The 25,771-nt window shown below is 38.9% G+C and overlaps 1 protein-coding gene and 1 non-coding gene across 5 annotated transcripts in view; one reads left to right on the top strand and one right to left on the bottom strand.

The window, feature by feature from the left end:
- LOC124595805 overlaps positions 1–25,771 on the top strand; it is a 249,294-nt gene that overhangs the window by 131,669 nt on the left and 91,854 nt on the right. The window lies entirely within an intron of this gene.
- Positions 22,885–22,958, bottom strand: Trnat-ugu. Its single transcript has one exon. It is a non-coding gene; the product is annotated as a tRNA-Thr (tRNA).

The following is a 25,771-nucleotide window of genomic DNA, read 5'->3' as shown; positions in this document are numbered from 1 at the left end:
CAGTTGAACACTGCGAAAGACATTCTCAATGGAATTTAGAGAATTGACTGAATCATAACAGTAAAATTTTGGTCAGTAATGTAAAGAACTCAGAAAACAGAGCACTTGATACCACTAGCTTCACTTGAAGCATATGAATTGACAGTTGCAGCTGATCTTAGTGTATTCAGTTTTGAATACTAACCAGTTAGTTGGTGGTGTTGAACATATTAAATTCTCAGAACTGAAGGGAAGTTAGAATCCACCTCAGAAATTCACTATTAATATTTGTGTAGAAACATATTACTGCTCTCTGTACGATAAGCTCAATGTTAATTATTAATGGAGTTGAAATATAAATGTGTGCTAACATTGCTTTTATTTTTACCTTCTTGCTTTCTTCTATATTCTTTATGTCCACATGTTTTATGCAAAATATCAACTATGCATAATTATTGAAATACCGCAACCAGTCCGAGGTGAATGTCTACTTATGAAAATGTTAATTTTCATTTCAATAAGAATTTATCTATTGAGATACCTTATGCCGCTGTTCATTAATTTTTAGGCCTCGTACTCTGCCTGGAACACCGGTTGCTGCCTTTATCGTTCTGTTTCCTTGTAACTTCTGATCTGAATTTATTATGTAACTCACAGTTGGCTCCCAAAGGTAGCTGAGAAATGTATAAAATAGAAAAGAGAACAGAAGTTCAAATTCCATGATGGAATGACATATGAGTTAGGAACATAGATTTCTGCAAAGCATTCTTTTACAACTGAAGAAATGTACAAAATACAAGAGTGGTCAGAAAGGCTATCAGCTAAAATGAAATTTACACAGTATGTAATCACAGTGTTTGTAAATAATTGTTCACTGCTCAGCGTATTCTACAACCTCTTCAGTGCTTTTTATCTACTTCTAAATAGGGGAATATTTTCCTGTACAAAATCAACCACTTCCTCTGTTCCTCAACTATTGGCACACAGTCTGTGTGTCTTTGAATTGATAATACTGAACCAATTAAATAATTTGAAATGAGACTTTTCCTTACAGAAGTAGGTGACAATTGATGAAATGTGATATAAATGTATAGATAAAAAAATCTACTCACCAAGTTGTGGCAAGAGAACACATACGCAGAAAGGTTTAATTTTTACAAGCTTTCAGAGCCAGTGGCTCCTGTTTCTTGAGGGGAAGAAAGAGGGGTGAAGGAAAAGGAGTGGAGAGGTTCAGGGAAAGGGGCACAGTTCAGAAAAGTCGTGCAGAATCCTGGGTCAGGGAAGACTTACTGGGCGGGATGAGAAGGAAAGACTGTTGAAGTTGGTCCTAGGTTTTATTTTGGAAGAGGCAAGACATACTATCGAAGTTTTGCTGTGTCAGTCTCAGCAGTAGTTTGTATATTGATGTGCTGTGTTGCGTTGCTATGCAAAAGCACCAGAATTCCTGAAGGGTGGTTTCAGTGAAAAATTGCTGTAAGTTTCTGCAGCATGATGGATGTATTCCACAGATTGATTACTACCCTCTTTCTCCCTAAATCTATCAGACTCACACTTTTTTTTAATATTTGCTGCATCCATACAGTAACAAACTTAGTATAACAGGTTAGAAAATCAATGACAAAGCCAATATCTTGCATTATTACAGTATTTTGTGAAATAAAGACCAGGTTCCTTTGTTGTCTGACTACCCCTTGTAATTTTTTGTGACTTTCTCATGGAATGTCATTAAAACAATTAAGGTGTAAAGCAAGATATTTTTTAATTATGATATGGGGAGCATGTGTCTACGCATGGTGTACAACACAACCATTGATTTCATTGGCAAGTAAATATTTGTTACCCCTAGCTGTTGTTACCAGAAATGCAGCTTACAATATGGACATTGTAAGATGACACTTAATACAGTGTGTTGATTTTGTAAATAATATACGTACTTTCATTTAGTGCCTTGATTTATAAGCACACTAGACGAAACAGTTGGCACCCAGAGGAGCGATTATTTTAATACCATGTGACACCACCTGTGGCCTAGATAGTAACCTCAATTTGGCAAGGAAAAGAGTCCACAAGTTCCTTCAGGTATGCCATATCCAGCTGAAGCCAGTCTTTTAATGATTAGATCCTTAGAGCTACCAAATTGCAGAGATGTTGATTTCTGTGTTTCACCACTCTTCCAGATAGTCTCAGACAGTTTCTATGGGATTACGATTGGGTTATTTAGTGGGTTAGTTGAGGTGGTATATGGTGCTTGAGTATTCATGACACAAAGAACATATGCATGCTATCGTGCGAACACACCTGTTGTCATTTTGGTATATGAGGTGTCCACAGCATACTTATAATAAAGATTTAGAAGACAGGAGAAATTATTGAAATAAACTACCTCCTTCATATTCATGTGGTACAAAAAACACTTCCAAAACACCACTGAACTATCTCCAGCCAGAACTGCATCCTCCACACACACTATGACTGAAATGCCTCATTGGGCCGTCAGTACACTTGATGCCTTGCATTGTTTTAAAAGAGACAAAATTGCAGTTTTTATGACAACATAAAATGCTTCCACTTGGGTACTCTCTTGTGTTGGTATTGTTTGGTCAATTGAAGCAGTTCACCTTTAATGTTCTGTTGCAAGCAATGGTCTTTTGCATGGTACTTAACTCTGTATGATCATTGCATGCAGTTGGTTTGCTTGGACACTGGTTGTGATGGACTTGCCTTCACTAACAGATAAGGTTTCTATTGGGTTGGAAACCAATTGTCGTTGACTAGGTGTGACAGTCGTCTCCAGTCCCTGTTGGTTAGGGTATTTTTATGGGATTGTTTTTACGTCTTATTACTTGCCTGTGAGTGATGCACCATCCCTTCGAGACACGTAGGACAGTCTATGTTTTTACGTGTATAAAGCAAGTAGCTTCATTCATGCTATGATCATAGGCACAGGTATGTCCAAACACAAAACCTGCTCCCAGAATGAGATTTTCACTCTGCAGCGGAGTGTGCGCTGATATGAAACTTCCTGGCAGATTAAAACTGTGTGCCCGACCGAGACTCGAACTCGAGATCTTTGCCTTTCGCGGGCAAGTGCTCTACCAACTGAGCTACCGAAGCACGAAGTTTGGAAGGTAGGAGACGAGATACTGGCAGAAGTAAAGCTGTGGGTACCGGGCGTGAGTCGTGCTTCGGTAGCTCAGTTGGTAGAGCACTTGCCCGCGAAAGGCAAAGGTCCCGAGTTCGAGTCTCGGTCGGGCACACAGTTTTAATCTGCCAGGAAGTTACAAAACCTGCTCTCTGCCATTCTGTTGTGACTCCATGTTGTACTGTGTCGATTCTAGACAACTGACTTCATAGACACCACTTGCCATAAATTACTTCAGTGTTCGATGATCATGTGATGCCATGGAACCACTTGTACACCATCCACAGCACTCCAAAATGATCAGTGTGCTTTTTTTTATGCATTTATTAATATTTTGTCCTATGAGCTTACTTATTTATTTTATAATCACTGATGATGTAGAAGTTGATGTGACTTTTAACCCTGGAAAATTTTAAAAATGATCTTAAATTTTGCACTCTGATATTGGAATAAATTTTCTCACAGTAGCTTTCTTTTTACAGAAGTCAAGTTTTCCTATTGAAACATACCACAAACAAAATATGTAAACAGTAAAATGCTCACATAGAAGTAAAATATCCTATGCCGTTTAAAGCCTAATCTTAAGGAGAGAAAAATTTCGTGAAAACAATAATGTGAAAAATAATGGGATTTGATGGATTTTTCCCATTTTTTTTTTTTTTAAAAAAAGCACTGAATCTGAAGATGACAGTTTACTAAAATTCGTAACTGATAGGTATCGAATATTGAAATTGCATTTTGTCTTCATTTTTCCCCAAGGCTGAAATTCATGTGTAGTCTTAAAATGACACATTTTCCACATAACGAAAAAAATGCTGAAAAAAAAAAAAAAAAAAAAAGAATCTGGCAAAAAGTTACACGGAAGTTGGCAGAAAATTTAACACCAAAATTGACAAAAAGATAAGACCAAATTTGGCAAAAAATAACACCAAAATTGGAAGAGAAAGTAGCACTGAATTTGCCAAAAAATAGCACCAAAATTGGAGAAAAATAACAAGACAAATAAACAGAATTTGGCATCAAAATAGCACTGAATTCGGCCAAAAACAGGAGCAAAACTGGCAAAAAAATAACATCGGGAGCTACAAAAAGTATAATTAAATTTGACAAAAAGTACACTAAATTTCACTGTAAAATAAAACAAATTATTTCCTGTCTCTACTAATAATGCATTTGATAGTATCATAAAACTAAAGTGACGATAAGACAAATTTAAAATTTTTAGATGAGCTGCAATACCATAAGATGAGTGGAAAGCCTGAAATATGTTGTGTAATTTGAGGGGGGGGGGGGGGGAACAAAAAAAAAAACACGTAATCAAGAAATTGTATGGTTGAGTAACTGTATTTTTAAAGAACCTCTACAAATTGTGTAACTTAAAGAGGAAAAGAATCAGTATTGAATTAATTTGTGAAAGTTTTGCGATTTTCTGCTTGATAGCTTATACAGGGTGTATATGACCCGGGACAACCAAGAAATCCGGGAAAAACCCGGGAACGTTTTCATCCGGGAGAAAACTGGGAAAAACCTGGGAATTTTTCGGAATCCCGGGAATTTTTCATTGTTTTAGCTTTCAGTTAAATTTTTGTAATTTTGACTTTTAAGAATTGATTCTCTAGCAAAGAATGTTACTGTAGCCTGCTGCCGGCCGGAGTGACCGAGCGGTTCTAGGCGCTACAGTCTGGAACCGCGCGACCGCTATGATCGCAGATTCAAATCCTGCCTCGGGCTTGGATGTGTGTGATGTCCTTAGGTTGGTTAGGTTTTAGTAGTTCTGAGTTCTAGGGGACTGATGACCTCAGATGTTAAGTCCCATAGTGCTCAGAGCCATTTTGGTAGACTGCTACTGGAGAATGATGCTGCAGCAATAAAATATAAACGAGAGGGGGAAAAAACTTTAGTGGCAAAGGAAATGCGCAATTTACAACAACAAAACACCGTGCACGCACAAGCGTTTGCAAATAGCAAAAATATGTCAAAGGCCGTAGGGCGAAGACTAAGTAATTCTTCGAAACAATAAAGTGCTTGCTATGAGCATGACGTCACAACTGTTCACAGCGGGTTGTTGCGCATGCGCAGTACCTTCTCCCGCTTCCCGCTACTTGAAGTTTGGCTGTCAGCTGTATCGGCAGTAGCAGCCAGCAGCCAAATGCAAACGAGAAAAATTTTTCTCGCGCGCTCTAGCTGCCAGATTCGGGCATGCTCAGAGTTGTCCGAGTTGTAGTAGGGAGGGGGTTAGTCTCCACGTGATCCGTGTTTACGTTAAGTGATGTCGCTGCTTCTCTTGGTGTACAGCTCCCACGTCAAATGAAAACAAAACAGATTTCTGTGGCCGGGAGCTATCAAGTGAATTAAAATACATTCACATAATTACGGAGGGCAAAAATATATTATTAGTTTCAATTTTCTGATTTTATTTTATTTCCAAGTTAGTAGCAGTCAAGCATTAATCGCCTTGCAGAACAATGAAGTTATTTTTGCAAGTTTGCTAAAGAAATTTGGCTTTATTGATCTTTACGCTGAGGCAATCATTTTATTTGAAACAAAGTGTTTCGTTCTACAGTAATGGCTAGCTCTAACTGTACGCTGAATTTCAAGTGCACGTTATCATTTTCTGCCATGTATGGCATTATGCCATAATAAAGAACCAAAAATGAGATCGTAGATAGAGTTCCAAGAAAATTTACATCTCAAAAACCACACTGAAAAGCTTAATATCAGATGGGACCTACTTCACTGTGAATCTGGAAAAAGCCAGTTTGCACTTAAAGCCGAATTATGCATTTTAGTATGCTTTATGAAATTCCGATGCTCTTTGTAGTATCCTCTGATGCCCTGTTTCTTTTATGGTGTAACGTAAGCTCTCTCAGTGCTTTATACACACGAATATGCGGGCTTCCTACACCACTGCAGTTGCACATGCACAATAATGCCTGTTTTCTGGCACTCTCTGGCAACTGGTAAATTGAACCTATTTCTAACAGTCCCCGGATAGTATTGCCAACAGTGGTTAGAAAAGCGTTACTTTCAAAATAAATTTCTTTTTGCTCAAGATGAATTATGTCACGTGTGAGGAAGTCGTATGGATTTCTAAATCACAGAGTGTTCGAAACTGAACAGTTCGAGGACCAGCCACTTACAAGAATTTCGAGCTGAGATATTTATGTCATAATTTTAAATTTACTGGCACATTTGTGAGATGTATCTTAAAATATAACACACGCAAAAAAAGATCAATATTACATGTGAAAGCTTAGCTTGTGTTGTAGCGTGTTAATCTTAGAGACCAATATTATATGTGAAAACTTAGCTTTTCTTATAGATATACGGTACTGTGTACATTAATGTAAACCGTTAACTTTTCCTCTTTGTGTGTTCGCGCTACTTAACCAGTGATCTTGCTATTGGCTGACTATAAGACGTGTCCTATGCTCTGAATGTCTGCTGTCATCGACTGGCGAGATCTCGTAACTTGAGATATGACTGGCTTACAAAAGGACATCGCAGCCTCAGTTTCCACGCTCTGGAAACTAACGCACTGTGTTTGGTGCAATTCGAATTTATACTTTCGTAATACGAAAATATGCAGCGTATATGTTGCTGCAAATCGAAGGTCTTTCCAAAACTTATCTCCTTTTTATATTAAAAGTCTTTCCAAAACTTCTCTCCCCCGTCTTTTTTTTTTCCTGGAAGTTCTACGTGATTGTATAAAATGTAAACGATTCAAAGGATTGATAAGTTTTACAGTTAGGAGGGAAAGTCTATGGAAAACCTACTGTCACTTAGCACAGAAAAAGTGTATTTTCGCTCAGGAAAAAGCATATTTTTTAAACGGAATATCCGGGAGAAATCGGGAAGTTTTTTTCCTTGTCCCCGTATACACCCTATTATACATTTAAATGTTTTCAAAATATATGTATTTTGCTAACAATATATTGTTGATATGCTGTCCATGAGAACTTACAACATTCATTCAACATCAATCAAAAAGCAGATAAAATTTACATTTGACTTCTACTTTTAGTTACTGGTTGAATGGCAATTCATTGCCCTGCAGTATTTGAAACTGTGAGTGACTGATATAGTGTATGTATGGAAGCATTGCTGGAAAATTATTGTTCCTTCTTCTAAGTTGTAGTGTACACTTCAGACTCTTGTTTAAAAGAGCATGCCTAGTATGCTTACTTTCTACTGGTAACATAGTGACATATGTTACATTTTCAAGAAGCAAAGTAATTTGAAGTATATATGCACTACTCTAGAGGATGTCGTTATCAGGATAAAGAAAACTGGCGTTCTACGGATCGGAGCGTGGAATGTCAGGTCCCTTAATCGGACAGGTAGGTTAGAAAATTTAAAAGGGAAAGGATAGGTTGAAGTTAGATACAGTGGGAACTGGTGAAGTTCGATGGCAGGAGGAACAATACTTTTGGTCAGGTGAATACAGGGTTATAAATACAAAATCAGATAGGGGTAATGCAGGAGTAGGTTTAACAATGAATAAAACAGTAGGAGTGCGGGTAAGCTACTGCAAACAGCATAGAGAACGCATTATTGTGGCCAAGATAGACACGAAGCCCACGCCTACTACAGTAGTACAAGTTTATATGCCAACTAGCTCTGCAGATAACGAAGAAATTGATGAAATGTATTATGAGGTAAAAGAAATTATTCAAATAGTGAAGGGAGACGAAAATTTAATAGTCATGGGTGACTGGAATTCGATAGTAGGAAAAGGGAGAGAAGGAAATTTAGCTGGTGAATATGGATTAGGGGTAAGAAATGAAAGAGGAAGCTGCCTGGTAGAACTTTGCACAGAGCACAACTTAATCATAGCTAACACTTGGTTCAAGAATCGTGAAAGAAGGTTGTATACATGGAAGAAGCCTGGAGATACTAGAAGGTATCAGATGGATTATATAGTGGTAAGACAGAGATTTAGGAACCAGGTTTTAAATTGTAAGACATTTTCAGGGTCAGATGTGGACTCTGACCACAATCTATTGGTTATGATCTGTAGATTAAAACTGAAGAAACTACAAGATGGTGGGAATTTAAGGAGATGGGACCTGGATAAACTGACTAACCCAGAGGTTGTACAGAGTTTCAGGGAGAGCACAAGGAAACAATTGACAGGAATGGGGGGAAGAAATGCAGTAGAAGAAGAATGGGTAGCTCTGAGGATGAAGTAGTGAAGGCAGCAGAGGGTCAAGTAGGTATAAAGATGAGGGCTAGTAGAAATTCTTGGGTAACAGAAGAAATAATGAATTTAATTGATGAAAGGAGAAAATATAAAAATGCAGTAAATGAAGCAGGCAAAAAGGAATACAAATGTCTCAAAAACAAGATTGACAGGAAGTGCTAAATGACTAAGCAGGAATGGCTAGAGGACAAATGTAAGGATGTAGAGGCTGAGGCTTATCTCACTAGGGGTAAGATAGATACTGCCTACAGGAAAATTAAATAGACCTTTGGAGAACAGAGAACCACTTGTATGAATATCAAGAGCTCAGATGGAAACCCAGTTCTAAGCAAAGAAGGGAAAGGAGAAAGGTGGAAGGAATATATAGAGGGTCTATACAAGGGCGATGTACTTGAGGACAATATTATGGAAATGGAAGAGGATGTAGATGAAGATGATTCAAATGGTTCTGAGCACTATGGGACTTAACTGCTGAGGTCATCAGTCCCCTAGAACTTAGAACTACTTAAACCTAACTTGCCTAAGGACATCACACACACCCATGCCCGAGGCAGAGTTTGAACCTGCGAGCGTAGCGGTCGCGTGGTTCCAGACTAGCACCTAGATCCACTCGGCCACACCGGCCGGCGATGAAGATGAAATGGGAGGTATGATACTGCATGAAGAGTTTGACAGAGCGCTGAAAGACCTGAGTCGAAACAAGACCCTGGGAGTAGACAACATTCCATTAGAACTACTGACAGCCTTGGGAGAGCCAGTCCTTACAAACCTCTACCATCTGGTGAGCAAGATGTATGAGACAGGTGAAATACCCTCAGACTTCAACAAGAATATAATAATTCCAATCCCAAAGAAAGCAGGTGTTGACAGATGTGAAAATTACCGAACAATCAGTTTAATAAGTCACAGCTGCAAAATACTAGCGCGAATTCTTTACAGATGAATGGGAAAACTGGTAGAAGCCGACCTCGGGGAAGATCAGTTCGGAAATATTGGATCACTTGAGGCAATACTGACCCTACGACTTATCTTAAAAAATAGAGTAGGGAAAGGCAAACCTATGTTTCTAGCATTTATTGATTTAGAGAAAGCTTTTGACAATGTTGACTGGAATACTCTCTTTCAAATTCTAAAGGTGTCAGGGGTAAAATACAGGGAACAAAAGGCTATTTACAATTAGTACAGAAACCAGATGGCAGTTATAAGAGTCAAGGGACATGAAAGGGAAGCAGCGGTTGGGAAGGGAGTGAGACAGGGTTGTAGCCTGTCCCCGATGTTATTGAATCTGTGTATTGAGCAAGCAGTAAAGGAAACAAAAGAAAAATTCGGAGTAGGTATTAGTATCCATGGAGAAGAAATAAAAACTTTGAGGTTTGTCAGTGACATTGTAATTGTGTCAGAAACAGCAAAGGGCTTGAAAGAGCAGTTGAACGTAATGCACAGTGTCTTGAAAGGAGGATAGAAGATGAACATCTACAAAAGCAGAACAAGGATAATAGAGTGTAGCCGAATTAAATCAGGTGATGCTTAGGGAATTAGGTTAGGAAACAACACACTTAAAGTAGTGGATGAGTTTTGCTGTTTCGGGAGCAAAATAACTGATAATGGCCGCAGTAGAGAGGATATGTAGACTGGCTATGGCAAGGTAAACATATATTAAGAAGATAAATTTGTTAACATCGAGTAGTGCTTTAAGTGTAAGGAAAACTTTTACTTTTCTCAAAGTATTTGTATTGAGTGTAGCCATGTATGGAAGTGAAACATGCATGATAAATAGTTTGGACAAGAAGAGAATAGAAGCTTTCGAAATGTGGTGCTACAGAAGAATGCTGAAGATTAGATGGGTAGATCACATAACTAATGAGGAGTTATTGAATAGAATTGGGGAGCAGAGGAGTTTGTAGCACAACATGACTAGAAGAAGGGATCGGTTGTTAGGAGATGTTCTGAGGCATCAAGGGATCACCAGTTTAGTATTGGAGGGCAGCGTGGAGGGTAAAAATCGTAGAGGGAGACAAAGAAATGAATACACTAAGCAGATTCAGAAGGATGTAGGTTGCAGTAAGTACTGGGAGATGAAGAAGCTTGCACAGGATAGAGTAGCATGGAGAGCTTAATCAAACCAGTCTCAGGACTGAAGACCATCACAACAACAACAACAACAACAACAGCAACGACGACGACAATGCACTAGATGTTTAAGCATTCATACAGTCCTTCGTTTTCAAATCTCAGTTGAGAACTCCCGTTATGACAAGGTTCTTCTACCTTCTTCACAAGCACCTATAAAAGTTATGTTCCCTTCATTGTAAAGTACTGCATACATATAAACAACTTAAAAGTATTATCTTTCTTAGGATCCGTATGTCATAATAGAGGGGGAGAGTAGTTATTGAGTTGTGGGGTACGTGAAGAAAACTGGTGGAAGGATGGGAAGAGAAATAGGAAGCAAGTAGTTACCAAAATGCACATCAGAACCACAATGGATAACTTAATGTGGATTTGTCATTTGTATATTTCACTGATATTGCATGAGAACATACTGGTAGTGTCATTTTAGTAGAAAATTGAGATTTACTTCAGAACAGCTAGATGTAAGATTGATTTAAATGTTCATAAAGGAAACAATCCTCTAGACCAGATATAACTGTTTAAGCTAGAAAAACCTTCTACCTACCAAGTGACAGCTTAGATGTATATAAAAAAAAAGAAGCCAGCAGTAATACTGACCTTAGGGACCGAGAGCTCCATCATTTGGTAAACTAGAGGGACTGTTGGCATGAAGTAGTAGTTTCCAGTGTCAAGCCCAAAAATTACATTATTAGAAAACAATCTGACACTTTGAAAGAATATGCCAAGTCAGTTTATGGGGATAAAATGCACCCAAATTTAATACTGATATTGTCTGTTACAATGTTGCCTTCTTTTGTTTTTTTTTCTTTATTTATTTTGGGTTTTGTTTGGTATAAATATAAGTACAAGACAGGGTCGATGTAATTTACTTAACACTGATGAACCGAAAACTGTTAAATAGATTTAGCTTGTTTTAAAAATGACACATAATTAACTGTTGCAACACCAAAGGGCAGGTGGCTACTTTGTGGCCAACTTTTGAAAGTGTTGTAATGTAGTCAGGTACTTTAAATTCTAAAATATTGAAAAAAAGACATTTATTATTTTTAATGAAGCCTTCTACCAGTTTCAATAAGTGTTTTTCAATTTTTCAGTTAAACTAAACTCATAAATTTAAGTCACAGTGGTATATGTGATGTTTTCACAATGAATCAAACAATGGAAACTGCCGGTGGTAGCAGTCGTTTGTGCAGTATGTGTGTGTGTGTGTGTGTGTGTGTGTGTGTGTGTGGTGTTGTGTTGTATGCTGAAGAAGGCTTTGACCAAACACTGTAATGTGCAATAGTCTTTTCATTGGGCCTCTCTGCAACTCAGTGGGCTATCTTTACAGTGAGTATCAATTTATCCTTTTCCTAATATTGGTGGTATTCACAATGAGTATCATATTCAATATTTTCAAGTTCATGACCCTGTGTACACATTAATATCTATTAAAAAGTATATTGTGAGTAAAAGAACAATAATTTACCAAATTTATAATTTTCTTTCCTCAAAAAGTACCGCTTCGTGTTAGCACATGTTACTGAAAGTGCATTGGTATTTCTCCAGAATGTATTAAAAGATACTTTCAGGTTTTGGATGCTACTTACACATCACAGTACCTCTTTAAAAAAATCTGTTGTTGGCATAAGTAAGCAACGATTAACAAATTTTTTTTGGGATGGGAAAAAGTATTTCCTTCTACCTCCCCCCTCCTTCCTCCTGTCCCTCACCACACCCCCAGGAATACACATCACATAATGTACGTTGGTATTCCAATGGTTAATTTTCTATTCTTTATTTTGTTTCTTAACACATTAGTTAAAATGAAAAATATTAGTTACAGAAAAATATAGAACAGTAAAAAGAATTATTAATATCTGCTAGTATCAACTAATTTTTAGTTATTATTGGGATAGACTGCTCTGTTGTTAGAGTTAGTTAGTTACATGTCCCATTGATCAATAGCAGGGAAAAACCGTTATGATGTGGAACGTGTCAAATGCACAAGAAATGCGCACAGGAAAGAAGTTTTTTTTTTACATTATAGTGTTATACCTAAATATTTCTATTATCTGTCCCATTCCCTTAAACGGCACAAAATGCATGTATTATATCTCCAGATTTATTTACTCATATTGAAGAATTCATCTATGGCATAGAAGGAGTTGTCAAGGAGATATGATTTCAATTTGTTTTTGAAACTATTACTGCTGTCTGTCAGACATTTTATTTCATCTGGTAATTTACCAAAAAGTTTTATAGCAGCATATTTTACCCCTTTCTGTGCCAAAGATAGGTTAAGTAAAGGATAGTGTAGGTCTTTCTTTTTTCTGGTATTGCAATCATGAATGTCGCTGTTGATTTTAAACTGGTCCATGTTGCTGAGAAAAAATTTCATTACTGAGTAAATGTACTGTGAAGTGGTTGTAAGAATTCCTAACCTTTTAAACAGATGCCTTCAAGATGTGCGACTATGAACCCCACACATTATTCTAACTACTTTCTTTTCAGTGGTGAATACCGTTTGCCTAAGTGTTGAGTTGCCCCAGAATATTATTCCATATGACATCAGAGAGTGGAAGTATGCAAAGTATGTTAGCTTACTAATTTCTACATGCTCAAAATTGGCAATTATTCTGATTGCAAAAGTTGCTGAACCTAGTCGCTTTAGGAGATCCAAAATATGACGTTTCCAATTAAGATTCTCATGTATATGTACACCCAAAAACTTAGTATGCTCTACCCTGGCTACTGACTTCTTTTGTTGTGTTATGTTTATTGGAGGTATTATACTTTTTGCAGCAGAAAATTGGATGTATTGTGTTTTTTCAAAGTTCAGAGCAAGCACATTCGCAGAAAACCAATTAATAACTTTTCCAAATACCTTATTTGTATCATTTTCTCTCGGACTTTCTTTTACTGGATTAATAATTATGCTTGTTTCATCAGCAAACAGTGTCAGTTCAGCATCTTGTTTCACATAAGAAGGGAGGTCATTCACATATATCAAGAACAGGAGGGGACCCATGATCGAACCTTGTGGAACATTTAATGTAATTTCACCCCAGTTAGGTGAAGTGGCAAACTCCTTTGAATCACTTGAAGCACATAAAGAGACTTTTTGCTTCCTGTTCTGTAGATATGACTTAAACCACTCATATGCTGTTCCATTTATACCATAGAATTGTAATTTCTCTAACATAATGCTATGGTTCACACAATCAAATTTTTTGGATAAGTCACAGAATATTCCTACTGGTGACATTTTACTATTTAAAGACTCTATCATGTGGCCAGTGAAATTGTATATTGCTGTCTCAGTGGAACAGCATTTCTGAAATCCGAACTGTGATTTACTAAGTATCCCATTACTGTTGAGATGGCTAACCACTCTCAAGTATATTACTTTCTCAAAGATTTTTGAAAATGCTGTAAGCAAGGATACTGGCCGATAATTATTGATGTCTGTTGTTTCCCCCTTTTTGTAGAGAGGCCTGACAATGGCATATTTTAACCTGTCTGGAAAAATACCCTGAGTCAGTGATGCATTACATGTTGTTGTTGTTGTGGTCTTCAGTCCTGAGACTGGTTTGATGCAGCTCTCCATGCTACTCTATCCTGTGCAAGCTTCTTCATCTCCCAGTACCTACTGCAACCTATATCCTTCTGAATCTACTTAGTGTATTCATCTCTTGGTCTCCCTCTATGATTTTTACCCTCCACGCTGCCCTCCAATACTAAATTGATGATCCCTTGATGCCTCAGAACATGTCCTACCAACTGATCCCTTCTTCTGGTCAAGTTGTGCCACAAACTTCTCTTCTCCCCAATACTATTCAATACTTCCTCATTAGTTATGTGATCTACCCATCTAATCTTCAGCATTCTTCTGTAGCACCACATTTCGAAAGCTTCTATTCTCTTCTTGTCTAAACTATTTATCCTCCATGTTTCACTTCCATACATGGCTACACTCCATACAAATACTTTCAGAAATGACTTCCTGACACTTAAATCTATACTCGATGTTAACAAATTTCTCTTCTTCAGAAACGCTTTCCTTGCCATTGCCAGTCTACATTTTATATCCTCCCTACTTCGACCATCATCAGTTATTTTGCTCCCCAAATAGCAAAACTCCTTTACTACTTTATGTGTCTCATTTCCTAATCTAATTCCTTCAGCATCACCCGACTTAATTCGACTACATTCCATTATCCTCGTTTTGCTTTTGTTGATGTTCATCTTATACCCTCCTTTCAAGACACTGTCCATTCCATTCAACTGCTCTTCCAAGTCCTTTGCTGTCTCTGACAGAATTACAATGTCATCGGCGAACCTCAAAGTTTTTATTTCTTCTCCATGGATTTTAATACCTACTCCGAATTTTTCTTTTGTTTCCTTTACTGCTTGCTCAATATACAGATTGAATAACATCGGGGAGAGGCTACAACATATGTGACTCAAAACATCAACTGTAATTGCTCCACATTGTTTTAATAACTTGTTAGAGATGTCATCTACTTCAACAGAACATTTATTTTTTAAAGATTTAATAATTTTCTTTATTTCGCAATAAGTTGTTAGATGAAACTTAATCTGACTAAAATTTTTCAAACCTGACTCTTCCATGTACTGCCTGGCTTTTTCTTTTGAACTACACTCCTGGAAATTGAAATAAGAACACCGTGAATTCATTGTCCCAGGAAGGGGAAACTTTATTGACACATTCCTGGGGTCAGATACATCACATGATCACACTGACAGAACCACAGGCACATAGACACAGGCAACAGAGCATGCACAATGTCGGCACTAGTACAGTGTATATCCACCTTTCGCAGCAATGCAGGCTACTATTCTCCCATGGAGACGATCGTAGAGATGCTGGATGTAGTCCTGTGGAACGGCTTGCCATGCCATTTCCACCTGGCGCCTCAGTTGGACCAGTGTTCGTGCTGGACGTGCAGACCGCGTGAGACGACGCTTCATCCAGTCCCAAACATGCTCAATGGGGGACAGATCCGGAGATCTTGCTGGCCAGGGTAGTTGACTTACACCTTCTAGAGCACGTTGGGTGGCACGGGATACATACGGACGTGCATTGTCCTGTTGGAACAGCAAGTTCCCTTGCCGGTCTAGGAATGGTAGAACGATGGGTTCGATGACGGTTTGGATGTACCGTGCACTATTCAGTGTCCCCTCGACGATCACCAGTGGTGTACGGCCAGTGTAGGAGATCACTCCCCACACCATGATGCCGGGTGTTGGCCCTGTGTGCCTCGGTCGTATGCAGTCCTGATTGTGGCGCTCACCTGTACGGCGCCAAACACGCATACGGCCATCATTGGCACCAAGGCAGAAGCGACTCTCATCGCTGAAGACGACACGTCTCCATTCGTCCCTCCATTCACGCCTGTCGCGACACCACTGGAGGCGGGCTGGACGATGTTGGGGCGTGAGCGGAAGACGGCCTAACGGTGTGCGGGACCGTAGCCCAGCTTCATGGAGACGGTTGCGAATGGTCCTCGCCGATACCCCAGGAGCAACAGTGTCCCTAATTTGCTGGGAAGTGGCGGTGCGGTCCCCTACGGCACTGCGTAGGATCCTACGGTCTTGGCGTGCATCCGTGCGTCGCTGCGGTCCGGTCCCAGGTCGACGGGCACGTGCACCTTCCGCCGACCACTGGCGACAACATCGATGTACTGTGGAGACCTCACGCCCCACGTGTTGAGCAATTCGGCGGTACGTCCACCCGGCCTCCCGCATGCCCACTATACGCCCTCGCTCAAAGTCCGTCAACTGCACATACGGTTCACGTCCACGCAGTCGCGGCATGCTACCAGTGTTAAAGACTGCGATGGAGCTCCGTATGCCACGGCAAACTGGCTGACACTGACGGCGGCGGTGCACAAATGCTGCGCAGCTAGCGCCATTCGACGGCCAACACCGCGGTTCCTGGTGTGTCCGCTGTGCCGTGCGTGTGATCATTGCTTGTACAGCCCTCTCGCAGTGTCCGGAGCAAGTATGGTGGGTCTGACACACCGGTGTCAATGTGTTCTTTTTTCCATTTCCAGGAGTGTATTCTCACCAATTTTTTTTTCCTACACGTAAGAAGTGATTGTTAAATACATTGGCTACCTGTGTACTGTTGGTTAAGATGGTATCGTTCTCTTTAACAGTAACACTACCTACCCCAGTGGTTACTTTTCCTGTCTTCCTTCTTACAACATTCCATATTGATTTGATTTTATTGCTGGAGTTGTTAATTTCTTCTCTAACAAGTATATTTCTCGATTTCCTTACAACTTTTCTTAGTATTTTACCATAATTTTTATAGTGTAAAACTATTTCTGGATCTTTACTAGTTCGTGCTGTCTCATACAGTTTTCTTTTTCTTTCTTAAGACACTTTAATACCTGTAGTAATCCAAGGTTTCTTTGAAGAGTTTGTGGTGTTACATTTAGTAATTTTCTTTGGAAAAGAATGTTCGAAAAGGGATATAAATTCATCAAGAAATATGCTGCATTTATCATTAACATTTGGCTCATTATATACATCTTCCCAGTTTACATTTCCTAAACTTTCTCTGAAGTGATCTGTAGATATCGGGTTGAGCACCCTCACACTTTTACTTAATGGTTTCTGAAGTGTATTTGCCCTGTTAGGTTTTGTAAGTTAATCAGTTGTGCATCATGGTCAGATAATCCATTTACCACAAGGAGAGCATGTGTTGATAATCCACTTACCACAGGGAAAGCATGTGTTTGTTCTACATCCTCTTGCTGTACAAATACATTATCTATTAGAGTACTACCATCCTGAGCTATACATGTGGGGAAATTGATCACTGATTCTAAGTTATATGTTGTTAACAACACTTCTAGTTCACTTTTCCTATCAGAATTGCTTAGAAAGTTAACATTGAAATCACCAAAGATTAATAACTTCTTCTTTTTGTCTGACAAACAGCATAATAGGGAGTCAAACTCTTTTATGAATAGCTCCCAATCTCCTAGTTGAGACCTGTACACTGTTGCTAATATCAACACAACATTATCTAGCTGAAGTTCACATGCACAAACCTCAAAGTGCTGATCAAAACAAAATTTGCTTACTTCAACAGTTCTGTATTTATACCCTTATTTTATGAAAATGGCAACTCCTCCTTTATCCATACTAGATCTACAAGTGTAAGATGCTAAATTATACGCATTTATACTGACATTTTCTATCCTCACAGTTACATGGTGCTCAGACAGACAAAGTATATCAATCTCATTCTTATTTTTGAGACCATCTAAACACATTATCAGCTCATCTACTTTATTTTTTATTCCCCTGATATTTTTGTGAAGTAAGTTGATACTGCCCTTAGCTTTATCCCTATTTGCTGTGCATGAAGTTTCTTTTCTTCTATTTTCCTTGGTTGTTGTCTGTCTGGAATTTGGCTTTAACCTAAAAAACCAGTCTGCCTGGTCCCAATAACCACAGGGATCACCCCTTGTGTGACTGTGACCCCCCTTACAATATCTGCTAATAGAGAGGCTAACTTATCTTTCCCCTTCCTATTAAAGTGCAGGCCATGTGTAGTGTAACCCCACCTACCAATAGCATCAACTGGAACAACACTCATGTGAGACTTTGCTGGTGTCTGGTGCAACCCGTTCAGCTCAGTGTTAACATGCCTTGCAGCAGTGTTTGCCCAGGACTGATCATGGCACTGAAAGACCTCCACAAACCCCACATTCGTGTGCCCCGTTTCTGCTCCTATTTTTATCCAGGTCGCTCCTAATACTATATCTTGGATTCATAGCAGGCTGTTTCCTGCTCCCCCAACTATAATTACCTGATCTTCCTTCTCAAAGTCGTTGCATAGCTGACCTAAGTTTTCTGTCACCTGGCTAAGGCTAGCACTTGGTTTCACAAAACTTGTGATCTGGTACTCTGTCCCTTATTTCTCCTGAAGCTGTTGACCCACACCCTTCCCATGACTGCTACCTATGAGCAGAATTTTTCTTTTCCTATTCTTATTTGATCCCGACCTGTCTTTTTTCTTTAAGCTAGTATTATGCTTCAACCTACATTCAACGACATCTGAATGAGGCCCTTCCTCCACTACTTCAGATAGCAAGCCAAACTGATTTGCTAACTGAATTTCAGAAGTTTTATCTATTGTTTCCCTTTTTGCCCTTTGCTTGCTACCTTTTCCCAGCGCCTAGAGTCCTTTTCCTCCCTTAGCTTACATTATTCCAAATTCACAATTTCTAATTCAGCTTTAAGGGCACAAATCTTTGCCTCTTGTTCCGCGATTTTTCTGTCCTTTCTACATAACCTACACTGCCATGGAAGAGCCTCATTATCTACCATTGTTTCCTCTCCGCTGCACTCGCCCCAATGAAACCACAACCTACAGTCTATACAGAACACCCCCTCTTTCAAATTTCTACGAAACCACCACACTTGTCACACATTGTTTGATAGTAAAATGTAACACAAAAACAGAACATAACTTCAACAACACAATAGTTTCATAACCTGTACTAATACGTAACTAAACACTAATGTAAACAAACTTATAAACTTGCTTTATAAACTTTTAATGAACCACACAAATTCTGGATGAGAGACACGAATTAATTTAACTTTGAAGCGCTAAGTCTAGTCAAAAACATTGCCGGCCTTTACGAAATACTTCCTTTTTTATGTAATTATGTTTAGAAAAGCGAAACCTTCAATTGATAGATTAGATAAGAAGTAAATGCACTAGTCTAAAATGTAATATTAAGGAAGCTAGCTCTTATTTCAATATTAATCGCTTAACTTAGTGAGAGCTTTGTACACGCGCGTCCGCCTGGATGCACGGCTGCCAACAAAAAAAAAGCTGGTTTAAAATTGTTGGATTACTGGTAAGGTGAATTTCATGAGGTCAGAAATGCAACTTTTTTATGAGATCAACAATGGGCCAGTGTACTTCTGTGCTGGAGAGACTGCCACCTTTCCCTTTCTTCAAAAGTTCAGTCTTAAATGCTTTATCATTACGAAATGCAGTTTTGTAGAATAGTATTCCACATTGATCTTTTATGAAATGTAGCCGCCTGTGGATAGCTACTGTATTCTGTACATGAGATGTTGGTAGACAGTGCTGTAAATCAAATGTTATTGTCCTTGATGTATTGCATTTTGAAAGGTCCAGATCTTTTGTCTTTGTCTGGTAAGCAGTATCAGCAGATCTTTTTGTGCTTGTCAAGTTCTTTCTTTAATTTAGCTTTGTCTTTCTTGGTCAACAGTTTAATTTGCAATGCAATATAATGTTGATATTGTCAACTACGGCTGAGGTAATGAAAACATTTTTCCATGATCTCTTCTGTAGGAATAACTAGCATATGCATTGGTTCTACTTGGAAAATTATGGATATCTATTTTTTTTATATTATCTTATGCTTTTTGAGTAAAATCCTTTACAGTTTTACTGGATTGATATTTCTCACGAACATGTATAAATTGATTATTTTCATTTTCATTTCAAATTCTGGACCATTTCATTTCAATTAATTATAATAAAACAGCAACATAATGTCAGCTTAGAATGGAAACATCATATTTCAAAAATAAAACAAAAAGATTCTTTGTGTTATTAGGTAGAAGATCTTTTATCTCAACTGTTAGTTGATGACCTGTGCTCTGCTTTCCAGTTAGGAGCAAAAGAAACTGTGTGTATTGTAAGCAACCAAATTAAGGGAGAAAACCATGTATAACTTTACTGAGATGTGAGGTTTTCATTCTAAGCCAACAGTAATATGTTCTTCTGTCATAATATGATGAAAAGGAAAGTTGCTACTCACCATATAGCTGAGATGCTGAGTCGCAGATAGGCACAGCAAAAAGACTATCACGTGTGTGTGTGTGTGTGTGTGTGTGTGTGTGTGTGTGTGTGTGTGTGTGTGTGTGTGTGTACGTGCCCATCTGCCACTCAACATCTTCGGTATATGGTGAGTAGCAACTTTCCTTTTCATAATATTGTTACATTCCATCATGGATTTTCCATTGTTTGATTCTTCTGTCATAGTCACTCATCTTCTGTTACATCTCAAATATTCTCTCATGAAATACATTCAAGATGTCTTCCCCTTTTCTTTAGCCAGCAGTATATTCTTCACAGCTAGTACAACAGTCCACTTCCCTGTTGTACATTCTTGATCTGCATTATGTCTAATTTTCTTACTCTCATCCATCAGACTATATTTTCTCATTTTCTTTCTCTGTATAAAAGTATTCTGCAGATCTTGGTCATGACTTTTTCCATCAGTAGCAATGTCTGTGTGAAAATTATTACTGTGTACATTATAATGTAAAGAATTATACATTTACATCACATACATACTCTGCAAGCACTATAAATTCATGGTGGGCAGTTTCTTTTACAACTACTAGTCACTTCCTTTCCTGTTCCACTTGCAAACAGAACAAGGGAAAAATGATTGATTGTGTGCCTCTGTATGAGCCCAAATTTTTCTTCTCTTGTCTTTGTCATCCTTATGGGATATGTACATTGGCAACAGCAGAGTCATTCTGCAGTCGTTTTCAAATGCCAGTTCTCTAAACTTTGTTAATAATGTTTCACAAAAAGATTATCATCTTCCCTCCAGGGACTCCCATTTGAGTCAACAAACTATCTTCATAATGTGAGAGTGTTGATCGAATCTACCAGTGACAGATCTGGCAACATACCACTGAATTGCTTTGATGTCTTCCTTTAATCTGACCTGGTGGGGATCCCAAACAGTAGAGCATTACTCACCGAATGGGTCATACTAGTGTTGTATACAAGTAGATGGTTCGCCTTTCCTACGACTGTCATTAGGCGCATGTTCCATTTCATTTTGCTTTGAAGCATTACATGTAGATATTCAGCTCACATAATTGTGTCAAGCAACACACCACTATTGCTGTATTTGAACATTATGGGATTGTTTTTATTATTCTGCATTAATTACATTTTTCTACATTCAGAGCAAGCTGCCATTCATCATACCAACTAGAAAGTTTGTCCAAGGCTTCCTGTAGCTTCCTTCAATGATGCCTCCCAGAACACCACAGTCTTATTAGCTAACAGCCTCAAATTACTGCTCATCCTGTCCGTTAGATCATTTATGTATTTAGAAAATGAGCAGTCCTATCACACTTCCCTGTGGCATACCTGATGATATCTTTGTCTCTGATGAACACTCGCTGTCTAGAACAGTGTAGTGGATTCTATTATTTAAGAAATCTTTGAGCCATTCATAAATCTGGGAACCTAATCCATGTATGTGCATGCTCAGACCCTCAACAGTCTGCGGTGGAGCACCATGTCAAATAGTTTCTGGAAATCTGGAATTACAGAATCTGCCTGTTGCCCTTTGTTAATGGTTTGCAGGATAGTGTTTGAGAAAAGGGCAATTGAGTTGCATACCAGCGATGCTTATTTTTTAAATCCGTGCCAATTTGTAGGCAGAAGCTTTTCTGTATCAATTAAATTTCTTATATTCGAACTCAGTGTATGTTCAAGAATTCTGCAGCAAACCAATGTTATGGATATTGGTCTGTAATTTTCGAGTTCAGTTCTTTTACCTTTTATATACACAGAAGTGACCTGCACCTTTTTCCAGCCACTTGAGACTTAATGCTGGGCGAGAGATGGGCAATAAATGAAAGCTAAGTATGGGCCAATGCCATAGAATACTCTCTGTAAAACAGAATTGGGATTCCATTTGGATCTTGTGACTTATTTGTTTTCAACTTCGTCATTTGTTTTTTCCTGTTAAAAATGCCTGTTACTATGTCGTCCAAACAGGACATTGTGCATCGGTCAAATGATGGTATGTTTGTACGATCTTCCTTTGTGAATGATTACTTAAATTTGAAATTCAAAACTTCAGTTTTTCTTTTGCGGTCTTTTTGCCACACCTGAATAATCAACAAGTGATTAGATAGAAGCATTTGACCTGCATAACAATTTTACGTAGGTCTAGAATTTTCCCTGATTCTCAGCAAGATCTTATGCTGGGGTATGACAGTGGAAGTTGTTGTGCGCTCCATACGTTGATCTTTTTACAGTTGTACAAATTTCTACTACCTTTTACCTGTCATCATTTGTGCAGTCCCTTTTGAACTGCGAGTGACACAGTTTGCTTCATCAGCGTTTTCCAGATTGGAACTAAAATATGCCCATTCATTGTCTGAATGGGATTCTAACAACTGCTTACATGCTTTTTCCAACAAAAATATTCTCCTAGTGTTCTTGGGGATTTATTAACTTTAGTAACCATTGTCACTATGATGAAATCGTGATCACTAATCCCCATCTTGGGACTGACATTGTCAGTAAGAAATTACAATGAAATGAATACCCTTAGCTGCTTACAGGCATTGACATACGTCAACGGGGACAGATGAAAATGTGTGCCCCGACCGGGACTTGAACCCGGGATCTCCTGCTTACATGGCAGACGCTCTATCCATCTGAGCCACCAAGGACACAGAGGATAGCATGACTGCAGGAATTTATCTCTGGCACGCCACCCGCGAAACCCACATTCTCAACGTATTGTCCTGCACTACATTCGTAGTGCCCCCGCCCATTTTACTCATTACTCGCGGCGCGTTGCCTATATATATTTTAAGATGGTATCTGCCCTTTCGGACATATAGTTAAGGCTCACCGGCCACTTGACCATCTTCTTCTTCTGTGCGAATGCACAAACAGTGCCCGAACTCTTACGGGAATCAGCAACGCGCCGCGAGTAATGAGTAAAATGGGCGGGGGCACTATGAATGTAGTGCGGGACAATACGTTGAGAATGTGGGTTTCGCAGGAGGCGTGCCAGAGATAAATCCCTGCAGTCATGCTATCCTCTGTGTCCTTGGTGGCTCAGATGGATAGAGCGTCTGCCATGTAAGCAGGAGATCCCAGGTTCGAGTCCCGGTCGGGGCACACATTTTCATCTGTCCCCTTTGACGTATGTCAACGCCTGTAAGCAGCTAAGGGTGTTCATTTCATTGTAATTTCATTCTAACAAGCTGCATGGTCACCGATGGTATCTGTTCTTTGGGACATGTCTGAAGGAACAGATACCATCTTAGTATATATATACATATAGTCAATAAGGTTGGGCCTGTTTGTAGCTATAAAATTTAAAATATTTTGTTGCGTGTCAGCTGCCGAACTAGCAGCTCAAGACCGTTTTTGGAAAACGTGTTCAAAACTGCTTCAAAAAGGCTGTGTGTCTATACCATTACAACAGATTTCAGTCCATACTCTGTATGCTAAAGTCACAGTGGAATTGGATGGAATGAGAAAACATCCGATAACTAACTTGTGTTCACCTGTTCCTTGCGTCCATATAACTTCACAGTTAGACTCATTTTCGACCTCGATATACAACAATATTTTTGTTGGCTGCATGAACACTTTGCCTCCTATGGCATCTAATCTTTCTTTTCTTTATATGTTCCTCACTAAATGTTGCTGACCTTTCTACTCTTGGTTTTATCCAACTCTCAGCTCTGAGAATAATTTGAGCGTGACAACTTTTCTGACAATTTACTGTTAAAATTTTTTCAGTTGAATTGTCTATAATTTGTACGTGGTCTGATTTCACTCTCTCCATCAGCTGGTGAGTGTTCATCGGATGATTTACAATTACTGCCTAGCTTAAAAAATCCTCATGTGCACTCCACAAGTACTCTGCTACTCGAGTAGCTGCTTCTTTTGTGTAGTGCGCACCTTATCGGTCAAGAGGAATCCCACAATTCTCCGCCCCGTAAAGTGAGTCCAGAAATCTGCACCCTGCACTGTCACAGAATTGGTGGAGCCTTTGTTTGAGAACCTCCACTTGGCTCCAAACCAAAGAACTGCAATCAATACTGGGTACAATGTTGTAAATTGTGGTGCAGTTGTTGGTCATACTCACTTTGAGTTCACAACACTAGTTCTGTACAGTCCACTTGTTGAGAACATGACTCTGAGGAGGGAGGAAGATTATATGCTGTAGTGCTTGTCTTATTTCTCTTAGAAGAAATTAATTCTTCTTCTTCTTATTCTTATTCTACCTTGGGAGCAAATCCATGATTTATTTGCTCATGATGAAAATAAAAAAAGTGATTAATACACAGAAACAGTGTGTATTTTGCACTGATTGTATTGAACAAGACTAGCACTGATGAAAACTGCTGCTGGTTTGTGCAGGCTGTGTTCCCAGTGTTTTATGCTGGCCATTGTCATGCAATGAAGCATGGTTCCACAACAATCGGTGCTACAGTCCACTTGTGCATTGTTTATTCTCGCTGTGAGACTCTGCTCACACTGCACTATATAATCACAGGATATAGTCTATCAAGTCTAAATAGAAAGGACATTAATGTTCGTAGCTGACTATTCTCATCATGGCGGTGTAAAGTGGACCTAGTGACTAGCACTGGTACGTAACTTTCTATACGCTACACAGAGACCAACTTCTGGAACTTAAATCGTGCTACTGTTGCATATCTCTTAGCAGATTAGGATCTGGACTTCCATCTCTCTACCCTCATATAGTCCTTGTTTTAATCTATATGCATGCATTGCTTACAAATTTTTGTTACTTTCGGACTTATCACACTTATATGCAGCAAACACAGATATATAACAATGACAACAATTTTTGACAAAATAATTTAATTGGGTAGATAAAAAATCTACTCAACAAGTGGCAGCAGAAGACATACGTTAAAGGAGGTTGTAATTAGGCAAGCTTTGGGAGCCAGTGGCTCCTTCTTCAGGTGGAAGGCTTGAAGGGGAAGGAAGATGGGTGAAGAAAAAGAACTGTAGAGGTCTAGGAAAAGGGGTAGAGTTCGAGAAAGTCACCCAGAACTTCAGTTCAGGGGAGAGTAACTACACGGGATGAGAAGGAAAGACTGATTGTTGGGGACTGCATTGGACAAGATTTGAAAACCAGAGAGCTTAAAGGTGGAAGATTGGGTAATATGCGGGACAGATATTACTGCTTAAACATCATGAATGAGTTAATAAGAATGAAAAGCTAAGTGCATTGTACGTAACAGAGATGGAAGGGGAGCGGTGAAAAATAGACAGGTACGACAATGAAAAATGTATAAAACTAAAATGGGGTGAAGAAAAGAGTAGTTACTGTGAAGAATTGCTGAGACAGAAGAAATTAACAGAAATTAAGGCCAGGTGGTTGATGAGAACCATGGACATGTTGTAGCGCTAATTCCCACCTGCAGAGTTCTGGGAAACTGGTGTCTGGGGGAACAATCCAGAGGGTTCGTGTGGTGAAAAGGCGCTGAGG

The sequence above is a fragment of the Schistocerca americana genome, chromosome 2, assembly GCF_021461395.2.
Source record: "Schistocerca americana isolate TAMUIC-IGC-003095 chromosome 2, iqSchAmer2.1, whole genome shotgun sequence".
Classification (NCBI taxonomy): domain Eukaryota; kingdom Metazoa; phylum Arthropoda; class Insecta; order Orthoptera; family Acrididae; genus Schistocerca; species Schistocerca americana.
Note: the sequence above shows the minus strand (reverse complement) of the source record. Positions and strands in the feature narration are given on the sequence as shown.